The 11,610-nt window shown below is 44.9% G+C and overlaps 2 long non-coding RNA genes and 1 pseudogene across 3 annotated transcripts; all 3 read left to right on the top strand.

Annotated features, from left to right (window-relative positions):
- LOC109770947 (uncharacterized) lies at positions 1 to 3,620 on the top strand. Of its 2 annotated transcripts, none has more exons than XR_012203653.1 (10): positions 1 to 299; positions 671 to 866; positions 1,278 to 1,390; positions 1,511 to 1,556; positions 1,644 to 1,719; positions 1,830 to 1,886; positions 2,226 to 2,258; positions 2,339 to 2,730; positions 2,833 to 2,964; positions 3,429 to 3,620. It is a non-coding gene; the product is annotated as an uncharacterized lncRNA (long non-coding RNA). The 2 variants fall into 2 exon arrangements; XR_012203652.1 differs by having other exon boundaries at positions 13 to 299; positions 1,644 to 1,755.
- A 358-nt stretch (positions 3,621 to 3,978) lies between these two features.
- LOC123497112 (uncharacterized) lies at positions 3,979 to 5,982 on the top strand (annotated as a pseudogene).
- A 2,612-nt stretch (positions 5,983 to 8,594) lies between these two features.
- Positions 8,595 to 11,258, top strand: LOC120973727 (uncharacterized). The gene is made up of 6 exons (XR_006670313.2): positions 8,595 to 9,388; positions 10,035 to 10,221; positions 10,297 to 10,416; positions 10,482 to 10,734; positions 10,810 to 10,885; positions 10,962 to 11,258. It is a non-coding gene; the product is annotated as an uncharacterized lncRNA (long non-coding RNA).
- The last annotated feature ends 352 nt before the right edge of the window (positions 11,259 to 11,610 follow it).

Raw genomic sequence — 11,610 nt, 5'->3', positions numbered from 1 at the left:
GATTCCTCCTGCCCTCGAATCACTCGCACGCACGAGAAGTTCGCCGCTGTAATCTGTCCCTACGTCGCCGCCTTCTTGGATCCATCGCTGTCGTCACGGATCCGCCGCCGCCGTCGCCGCGGAACCCCTCGGACGCCTTCGCCTTCATGGATCCATCGTTGTCGTCGCAGATCCGCCGCCGCGGAACCCAATGGACGGCTCCGCAGGGTGTCGGCGTGGTCAGAACGCACGGACGGCTCCCGCCTCAGCAGCCTGACCGCAGGGGCGAAGCAACAGCACGCTCATACAGCAGGGATCAGGTCCGCCATTAAATTTCCTGCCTGATGTGTAAGTAGACGGTCTATTTGTAGTTTTTAGTATGCTAGATCGATTCAACAGAGCCAAACGCACGTACGTGCAAAGCTAGATCGTAAGCATACAGGCAAGCAGCTTGATTGATGTTCCCCACACGTACGTGATGCTCCTGTTTCTCTTTATTTGTTTTTAATACCGACACAATTAGGCCTCCGTGTGAATGATGTACTTTTTCATGTCACAAGGAATTTGGTATGCATGAAGATTTGACTGTGGTTGGAAGAAATTGTTGAACAATTGTTAGTAGTCCATTGTAATCTGTGCCATTTGACGCTGATGGCAAACAAAAATGTTGTTAATAATTTTCTGTAATCAGCCATGAACCACATGTGATGGCACCGCCGCGAGATTCCCAAGGGCAGCAAGGTCATGTACGAGTTGGACAAGAAGGCGAGGCTCATCAAGGCCGACCGCGTCCTCCACTCCTCCATGGCCGGCCCACACAACTCATCCTCCGTCTTCAGCAGCTGTGCAAGAGAGATCGCGGTGACAAGTGAAAGACAGAGATGATTGTACATCCTTGCTCCTTTTCTTCTTTCAGCATTACACATGTAGCAATACCATTCTCGCCATCCATCCCACAATGACAAGAGCCTTTCTGGAGCACAAACCAGGGCAATATCTTCTGTTTAGATGTTCATTTTCATTTTAATTCACAACTTTTCCAGAAGGATCAACCTAACCCGTGATTTCTGTTTCTTGTTCAGATCTGCTATTCGGTAACATGATTTGGTGTGATACTAGCTGTCCGTTAAAATCTGGTTTAGCTTTCAGTCCCAATTTTTATGATAAAATAATAGTCAATGTTCAGATGCACTCTTGTGGTCTTTCATCAAGTTGAAACCCATTTTGAAGTTTCAATATCCCTTGAATTCTTAATGAGTGGATGTTGAGGAGTAGTCAATGTGTTCCGTTTCATGTAGGTGGATGCGGTTATGGTTATGGTGGCGTACATCTGGGGCATTTAACGGTTTATGTGTGCAGATACAAGAGGCAGATTAATGGTCATGTTAAGGAGCATGTTGATGTTGCTGAGGTATGCCCCCCACCTCTTGAGAATATTGATGACACTATGATCTCTTGATGCCAATTTCTTCAGTTCGTCAATCACATAATTTTTGGTGCAAAATGCCTGAAACTTATGACATGGGTGAAGGTGTTAATCAAGAATAGAGATTCTCCGTAGCAATGCAGTGATACAGGTATGTATGTCCTTCTACATGACAGTATGAGACTCTATGTAATTTCCTGTGAACTTGTTTAAATATATTATTTTTTAAATTTGCTAGACAAGCAGAGATCCTAAGGCCAAAGATAAAATGAATCCTTTTGCTGAACAGGAAGCATGGGAAGAACATCAAATATGTAATGTTGTTTACTTGGATTAACCACATGCAATCGGTATTGTGACTGTCTTTATGATACCATATCTATGCTCTTTGTCGTATATTTAACAATTGGTCGACTTGATTCAGGAAAGTCAAACTGGAATTTGGATCAGAAGATAGAAAGCGGTCTTCTAATGAATGCTGGTAAGTTTTTTATTCTTCTTGTGAATTGTTCATCAGCAAAGTTTACTTCTCTCTTGATTCTAAGGGTCCATCTTTCCGCTTAGAGTTGTGACAAGCCATGTAATTAATCAACAGTCAACTGCATGTCGATTGTCTGGTCAGAAATTTTGTTTTGTATAAAAAGATCTCTGTAACAGTGTGCTTGGATTGGAGGTATTTCTTTAGGGTGCTTCGGTAGTTAGTTAAAGCTTGTACTAAATAATAAAGATCACATGGAAGTACCCCTCATCAGTTGATCTTGGAAGTTCTGATGCTTGGTGGAGCCATTCTTGCAGCCTGAAATTCTGTACTTTTCTGCAGGTTGTACAAGAGCAGCTCTGATGCTCGGTGGAGGTCCTGATGCAGTTGATCTTGGAAGTTCTGATGCTTGGTGGAGCCATTCTTGTAGGCTGAAATTCTGTATTTTTCTGCAGGCTGTACAAGAGCAGCTCTAATGCTCGGTGGAACCATTCTTGGTTATTATCCTGTCAGAGTGCTGCCATCTAAGACTCCAATTTTTTCCTTTTCACCCTAAGTTTCTTCCTTGAGTAAGTAAATTTAGACTACACACGAGAGTGAGGAGACGAAGTTGGAAGGAGAGAGCACATGGGCAATTGAGGACTAAAGGATAACACTTAATCTTGCTTTTCTATATTCTTGGTTCCAAGTACAAATTACATTCAGTTCAGGTGCAAGTAGTCTTGAAGTTTCTATTTCATTTTTTCTTTCACTTGATCTTCAGGTTTACAGGGTTATTAATTGGATCCATGTTTGAGCGACTTTGTAGAAGTGCGTTCAATTAGCTTTCTGCATATTCACAGTTTAGGTTGTTCTGAAATTCTCTTATCAATGCACATGTTTCCTTTTTTATTTAGCATGTGAAGTTCCTTATTCAACACTGATTTTTTGGCCAAATCTGATGATACAGATTCACCATTGATAAGAGAAAAAATTATTCAAGAAATCATTGGTATGAGAGGCTCCATTGATACCTTCAGAAGGCCGCATCCCAATGCTGTGGGTTACACTTGGGGTGAAAATCAGCGGCATAACAAGAGAGGTGCATCACTATAAGTGTGGATAAATTAATTACATAAATGCTGCAATGGTGCATTTGCTTTTAGATTCCTGTTGTTAACATGGTACCAAAAAGGTATGCGTGCATGCTTGAAAAATCTTAACATTTGTGCATCTAGCTATTCAACCATCCTTGAGTGATATATATTTCTCTGTACATTGAAATACAATTGAACAACAAGGAGCTTATATCAGTGGTGTATACGCTCCAAAATTGCGGTATCTACCTTCCCCAAATAACATAAAAAAATAAGGTTGGGGGTTTACAGGGTTATTAATTGGATCCATGTTTCAGCGACTTTGTAGAAGTGCGTTCAATTAGCTTTCTGCATATTCACAGTTTAGGTTGTTCCGAAATTCTCTTATCAATGCACATGTTTCCTTTTTTATTTAGCATGTGAAGTTCCTTATTCAACACTGATTGTTTGGCCAAATCTGATGATACAGGTTCACCATTGATAAGAGAGAAAATTATTCAAGAAATCGTTGATATGAGAGGTGTTAGAGTTATACTATAAGTCATGTACTCCTTTGTATTTATCCCGTTGTATAAGGGGTTTCCTGCATATGTTCCACACCTGTACATGTATATATATATCGGCGTATGGCCTCATGGGAATACAAGTTGCTTATTCCTAACATGGTATTAGAGCTAGGTCAATTTTTTGCACGCTGCAACTCGTGCTATTGATCCGTCTCTCCTCCCCGATCGACGGCGTCGGCCTCGATCTCCCGAAGCTGCTCCCTCCCGTTCGAAGCCCGCTTTGCCCGCTCCTCGCTCCCTCCCGCTCGAAGCCGCCGTCGCTCCCTCCCGCTCGAAGCCCGCTCCGCCCGCTCCTCGCTCCCTCCCGCTCGAAGCCGCCGTAGCCGCAGCTGCTCCCGCTCGACGCCCGCAGCCGCCGAAGCTGCTCCGCCCGCTCTGCTCGCTCCTCGCTCCCAGCCGCCGCCGAAGCTGCTCCCGCTCCCCAACCGGCTTCGCTCCCTACTGAGCGACGACTCCCGCCGTTGCCCCTGATTGCTCGGCCCGACTGCCTCGATCGATTTCTCTGCCCAGATCGAGCATCCCGTTCCCGATTGGAAGTTCTGATCTCTGCTAAAAAAAATGTCTGCTGCATCGGGCTATGTAGCTGTCCCTCGCTGTCCGGTGATCTTCGATGGTACTAACTACACCGAGTTCGCTGGCTTCATGCGCATTCACATGCGTGGCATTCGTCTCTGGGGTGTTCTTTCTGGCGAGGTCTGCTGTCCGCCACGTCCGGTTCCTCCAGTGGCCCCTACTCCGCCGACTCCACTGGTTCTTCCTACGGACGCTAATCAGGCCGCCAAGGATGCGGCTAAGCTTGCTGATGAGGCTGCTGATCGTGCCTATGATGAGAGGGTTTTGGCCTATGAGGAGGCTCTTCAGACGTATCATGGTGCTTTGTCTGTTTACACCCAGTGGCTTGATGATGATGCTCGTGCTGCAGCTGTTCTCACTGCTAGTGTTCTGCCTCAGTTTGCTTCTGAGTCTTTCAGATGTGGACCTGTCTTCGTCAGCGCTATGAGCCCTCTGGTGATGCCTTATACCTTTCTGTGGTTCGTCAGGAGCATGCTCTTCAGCAGGGTGACTCTACTGTTGATGACTTTTATGCATAGAGTTCTGCTATCTGGCGCCAGCTTGATTCTCTCCGCAGTGCTGGTTGTCGTACTTGCCCCTGCTGCCAGGCTGTCCAGGCCAATTTGGAGTTTCATCGCGTCTACGAGTTCCTGTCTCGGCTCCGTAAGGAGTTTGAGCCCCGGCGTGCTCAGTTGTTTGCTCGTGGCCGTATTTCTCTCATGGAGGCGCTTTCGGAGATTCGTGCTGAGGAGACTCGCTTACGTGGTGCTGGTTTGCTGGAGGTTCCCTCTGTGCTCGCTACTCGGGCTTCTTCCACTCCACCTGCTGCACCGACTCATTCTCGCTCAAGTGCTCCGCCGCTCTTGCCCACTCCTTCTGGAGGCTCAGGTCGCCCCCGTCCACATTGTGACTACTGCAACAATGATGGTCATATTGAGTCCCAGTGCTACACAAAGCGGAAACACCTGCGCAAGGCGCGATCACCATCCTCAGGGACTTCGTCATCTCCCTCGACAGCTTCAGCCATTGCTTTGACTGAGCAGGATATTCTGAGACTTAAGCGTCTGCTCGCGGCTTCAGGTTCTTCCTCGACGGGTACTGCTGGTTCTGTGACTGATGCTTCCCGCACTGCGCAACCGCCCTCTACACAGTCAGGTACATCCCCATGGGTTCTGGACTCTGGAGCTTCTTTTCATATGTCTTCTCATTCTTCCGCTTTGTCCTCTCTTCGATCGCTGGATTCTCCTGTTCATGTCTTCACTGCTGATGGTACTCCACTTTCTGTTGCTAGTAGAGGCAATCTTTCCACTCCTTATTCTGTTCCTGATGTTGCTCATGTTCCTCGACTTACTATGAATCTGTTTTCTGCTGGTCAACTTACTGATTCTGGTTGTCGTGTCATCCTTGATGTTGACTCTTGTTCTGTTCAGGACCGTCGCACGCACACTCTGGTTGGGGCTGGCCCTCGCCGCCGTGATTCTCAGGGTCTTTGGGAGTTGGACTGGCTTCATGTTCCTTCCGCTGCCACCACCATCGCCAGTTCCTCCGCTTCTGTCGCCTCTGTTACTGGTTCCTTCAAGCAGTGGCACCATCGACTTGGTCATCTGTGTGGTTCTCGGTTGTCGTCTTTAGTTCGTCGAGGTCTTCTGGGGTCTGTCTCAGGAGATGTCTCTTTAGAGTGTCAGGGTTGTCGTCTTGGCAAGCAGATTCAGTTACCATATTCACATAGTGAGTCAGTGTCTAAGCGTCCTTTCGATTTAGTCCATTCTGATGTATGGGATCCGGCTCCTTTTGCTTCGAAAGGTGGTCATAAATACTATATTATTTTCATAGATGATTTCTCTCGTTACACATGGCTTTATTTCATGACTTCTCGTAGTGAGGTGTTGTCTATTTATAAGCGTTTTGCTGCCATGGTTCATATTCAGTTTTCTTCACCCATTCGTGTTTTTCGTGCTGACTCCGCTGGCGAGTATATCTCTAAGATGTTGCGTGGTGTCCTTGCTGAGCATGGTACTCTTGCCCAGTTCTTTTGTCCTGGTGCTCATGCTCAGAATGGCGTGTCTGAGCGCAAGCATCGTCACCTTCTTGAGACGACTCGTGCGATGATGATCTCCGCCTCTCTTCCGCCTCATTTTTGGGCCGAGGCTATCTCCACTTCTGCCTATCTCATCAACCTTCAGCCGCCCGCTGCTTTGCAGGGTGGCGTTCCTTTTGAGCATCTTTTTGACCGTTCTCCTGATTATTCGATGCTTCGCTTGTTTGGTTGTGTTTGCTATGTTCTTCTTGCCCCTCGCGAACGCACCAAACTGACCGCTCAGTCTGTTGAGTGTGTCTTCTTAGGCTACAGTGATGAGCATAAGGGCTATCGTTGTTGGGATCCTATCGGTCGTCGGATGCGTATCTCTCGAGACGTGACTTTTGATGAGTCTCGTCCCTTTTACCCACGCCCATCTTCCTCGATTTTTTCAGTGGAGGATATCTCTTTCCTCACTTTTCCTGACTCACCTATCACCCCCGTCGCGCCTGTGCCTATTCGTTCCACTTCCTCTGCTTCTCCACCTCTAGTCGATTTGCAGCCACCATCCTCTCCGGTCTCCTCGCCTAGCATGTCACAGGATTCTACGCCTTCCTCTCCGGTGACTTCTTCGTCACCACCCCCCGATCCTACATTGGCGATTCCTCCTCCTATTGTTCCATCTTATCCTCAGCATTATACTCGTCGTTCACGACCTGTGGATGCCTCATTGGATGAGTCGTCCTCTTCCTCTCAGCCTACTTATGGCTTGCGTTCTCGTCCTCGTCCGCCTGTTGATCGCTTTGGATTTCCCACCGCTGGTGCTGCTGTTCTTGAGCCAACTTCTTATCGTCAGGCTGTTGTTCATCCTGAATGGCAGTTTGCGATGGCAGAGGAGATTGCTGCTCTTGAACGCACTGGTACCTGGGATCTTGTTTCTCTTCCTCCCGGGTCCGTCCCATCACTTGTAAGTGGGTCTACAAGGTTAAGACTCGCTCCGATGGTTCTCTTGAGCGTCACAAAGCTTGTCTTGTGGCTCGTGGTTTTCAGCAGGAGCATGGTCGTGATTATGACGAGACTTTTGCGCCTGTGGCCCATATGACCACTATTCGTACACTTCTTGCCGTTGCCTCTGCACGCCACTGGTCTATATCTCAGCTTGATGTTAAGAATGCCTTTCTTAATGGTGAGCTGCGTGAGGAGGTGTACATGCAGCCACCACCTGGGTATTCTGTTCCTGATGGCATGGTATGTCGTCTTCGTCGCTCTCTCTATGGCCTTAAGCAAGCCCCTTGCGCCTGGTTTGAGCGTTTTGCCTCTGTGGTCACTACTGCTGGTTTTTCAGCAAGTGCTCATGATCCAGCATTGTTTATTCACCTTTCTCCTCGTGGTCGGACTCTTCTTCTTCTCTATGTTGATGACATGATCATCACTGGGGATGACCCCGAGTATATTGCCTTTGTAAAGGCCCGTCTTAGTGAGCAGTTTCTTATGTCTGATCTTGGACCTCTTCGCTACTTTCTTGGGATTGAAGTCTCTTCTACCTCTGATGGCTTTTTTATATCCCAGAAAAAGTATATCCAGGATCTTCTTGCTCGTGCTGCTCTTACTGACGAGCGCATTGTTGAGACTCCTATGGAGCTCAATGTTCACCTCCGTGCTACTGATGGTGATCCTCTCCCTGACCCGACGCGTTATCGTCGTCTCGTTGGCAGTCTTGTCTATCTAGCTGTCACTCGTCCGGACATCTTTTATCCGGTTCATATTCTGAGTCAGTTTGTCTCTGCTCCCACATCGATTCACTATAGTCATCTCCTTCGTGTTCTCCGATATCTTCGGGGCACGATCTCTCACCGTCTATTCTTTCCTAGCTCCAGTTCTTTACAACTTCAGGCCTATTCGGATGCTACGTGGGCTAGTGATCCTTCTGATCGCCGTTCACTTTCTGCTTACTGTGTTTTTCTTGGCGGTTCTCTCATTGCCTGGAAGACGAAGAAACAGATTGCAGTTTCCCGTTCGAGTGCTGAGGCTGAGTTGCGAGCCATGGCTCTTTTGACGGCAGAGGTGACTTGGTTACGGTGGTTACTTCAGGATTTTGGTGTTTCTGTCACTACACCGACTCTGCTCTTATCTGACAGTACAGGTGCTATTAGCATTGCGCGTGATCCTGTGAAGCATGAGCTCACCAAGCATATTGGTGTTGATGCTTTCTATGTGCGCGCTGGTGTGCAGGATCAGGTTATTGCTCTTCAGTATGTGCCTTCTGAGTTACAGTTGGCGGATTTCCTGACGAAGGCCCAGACTAGAGCACAACATGGCTTTTATCTCTCTAAACTCAGTGTTGTTCCTCCACCATGAGTTTGAGGGGGGGTGTTAGAGTTATACTATAAGTCATGTACTCCTTTGTATTTATCCCGTTGTATAAGGGGTTTCCTGCATATGTTCCACACCTGTACATGTATATATATATATATATCCACCTATGGCCTCATGGGAATACAAGTTGCTTATTCCTAACAAGAGGCTCCATTGATACCTTCAGAAAGCCGCATCCCAATGCTGTGGGTTACACTTGGGGTGAAAATCAGCGGCATAACAAGAGAGGTGCATCACTATAAGTGTGGATAAATTAATTACATAAATGCTGCAATGGTGCATTTGCTTTTAGATTCCTGTTGTTAACATGGTACCAAAAAGGTATGCGTGCATGCTTGAAAAATCTTAACATTTGTGCATCTAGCTATTCAACCATCCTTGAGTGATATATATTTCTCTGTACATTGAAATACAATTGAACAACAAGGAGCTTATATCAGTGGTGTATACGCTCCAAAATTGCGGTATCTACCTTCCCCAAATAACATAAAAAAATAAGGTTGGGGGTTTACAGGGTTATTAATTGGATCCATGTTTCAGCGACTTTGTAGAAGTGCGTTCAATTAGCTTTCTGCATATTCACAGTTTAGGTTGTTCCGAAATTCTCTTATCAATGCACATGTTTCCTTTTTTTTATTTAGCATGTGAAGTTCCTTACTCAACGCTAATTTTTGGCCAAATCTGTTGATACAGGTTCACCATTGATAACAGAGAAAATTATTCAAGAAATCATTGATATGAGAGGCTCCATTGATACCTTTAGAAAGCCGCATCCCAATGTTGTGGGTTACACGTCGGGTGAAAATCAGCGGCATAACAAGAGGGGTGCATCACTATAAGTGTGGATAAATTAATTACATAAATGCTGCAATGGTACATTTGATGGAGGATTCCTGTTGTTAACATGGTACCAAAAAGGTATGCGTGCATGCTTGAAAAATCTTAACATTTGTGAATCTAGCTATTCAACCATCCTTGAGTGATATATATTTCTCTGTACATTGAAATACAATTGAACAATAAGGAGCTTATATCAGTGGTGTATAAGCTCCAAAATTGCAGTATCTACCTTCCCCAAATAACATAAAAAATAAGGTTGGGGGTTTTATGGTGTGGCCGCAAGCCCTTTCTCTCCGTTGTGTCGCTCTCTAGGGGTGGCTTGGGCGGAAACACTAACCGCCGTCACACGCGGCCCCCCTCTCCCTCCTCCCCCATCGCCGCCATCAGTGGGCAGAGCCCATTCGACGAAAATTAGCTGTCATTTTGCTCGATTGAGAGCTGAATAAGCTAAAAGGAGGTCCCATATACCATCAACTTGACGATGAAGAAACTTTAGCTAATTCTGATCTCGATATCCTGGAGAATCCACCTGACGTAGTCAAAGATAAACGTCTTGCCCCAATCACTATCATGCCCATGGGCCATGGACCAACGTGAATTACTTGCCGGCCTATGCAACTACATCATGTCGATCGATGATGCCGGATGTTTGGAGTTAGTATCATATATCAATATTTAATGTGCGCATGTACATTATTATTCTGAAATACCATCCAATTTTTAGGAAGGAATGGGTCCGGAGCTCGACACCCCATCCAACGAGCTCAAGTCTTAAGAAACTTCAGTGCATACTTAACATGGAGCAGCCTATGGACAATGATTGCTTCAACACCGATGTACGTATACGGGCATGTGACGAGGGAGTATTGTTCACAGACCCTCCTATACACTACATGGATCTAAGATTTTGTGTAAGTTATCGTAACTCTTCATTCTATGTGGCATTAGTATCAACATGTTGAAACAATATTTCTTTTTTTACTTAGTCCATGATACTAGAGTCAACACGAGGTCAGAAGTTTTGCGAGAAGGAAACTCTCCAGACGTTGGCAACATTATTTGATAGCTGGCCTGGGATAGACAAAGACATCTCATCGTGCAACATGGTAAGTAAAGTATTTTGTCTATTGTTATCATGGTTTATTGTTATTTCTAATAGCTCCACTTGTAGATTTATCTTTCCTATGCATCCATCGGTCGATCATCTTGTACGTCATCGATAAAGAGGCATGTCGTCTATATATTATGGACCTTATTCAAACATCACAATCATGAGAGGATAAAAATTTGAGTCATGCACTAAAATTAAAAAGTTTTGCAAGGGATTTCAAAGAAGCACTCGAAATAAAGCTGCCTGGTTGGTATTCCGAGATATCTAAATGGCAACGTTTATTTCTGTTTGGTATTCCGACGAGTATAGACGGGTAATGAATTCATAATAAAAACATTTATTTTTGTTATCATTATATTCTTTATATTATTAATTTAAAAAATTGCAGGAATGTGTCTGGCTATTTTGTTTTTCATTTTATGCTCTGGTGGAACGGTAAAGAATTGGTCAAGCCGGTTTGCACGGTGAGTATTGTCCTTTATATGTTTTAAGACCTTCGGCGTGAAATTTTTATACTAACTACATATATTGTTTGTGCAGGGTGGGTATGAGTTGAGGAAGCAGTTTTTATTATACTTGCTAAAACATCGTGCGAATGAAGCTAAATGCAACTTTCTTGATATTGTGAAAGAATTTCTTAAGTGCATCATAGTTTTGTAATAGATGTGAAGGTCAAACATCGCTCAATTTGTTACATAGACATGTCGTTAATCTTTCTTTTTGTTATCAATTTACATTGCAAAAATAGACTTCAATTATTCAATAATTGTGTTTGTGTTATATTGTTTGTACGTGTGAAATTTAACATGTGATTCTTCCAAACTATTTCAAGAGCCCGTGGCAACGCACGGGCACTCTACCAGTACTTTTAAAGACCGAGTACCTAAAAAATTTGGAGATCCGGGAATACCAACTATACCTTGCTCTATTAAAAAGAATTATGTGAAAACTGCTTTATGTGATTTAGGAGTTGGTGTTAGTGTTATGCCTTTTCTCTTTATATAGAAGACTTGATTTGAATAAACTCACACCTACTGAAATATCTTTGCAAATGGCTAACAAATCAACTGCCATACCTATCGGTATTTGTGAGGATGTGCCCGTTGTTGTTGATAATGTTACTATTTTGACTGACTTTGTTATACTTGAGATGCCCGAGGACGACAACATGTCGATTATCCTTGGTAGA

Source organism: Aegilops tauschii, chromosome 1 (assembly GCF_002575655.3).
Source record: "Aegilops tauschii subsp. strangulata cultivar AL8/78 chromosome 1, Aet v6.0, whole genome shotgun sequence".
In the NCBI taxonomy this organism is placed as follows: Eukaryota; Viridiplantae; Streptophyta; class Magnoliopsida; order Poales; family Poaceae; genus Aegilops; species Aegilops tauschii.
This window is presented reverse-complemented; position numbering and strand designations above follow the sequence as displayed.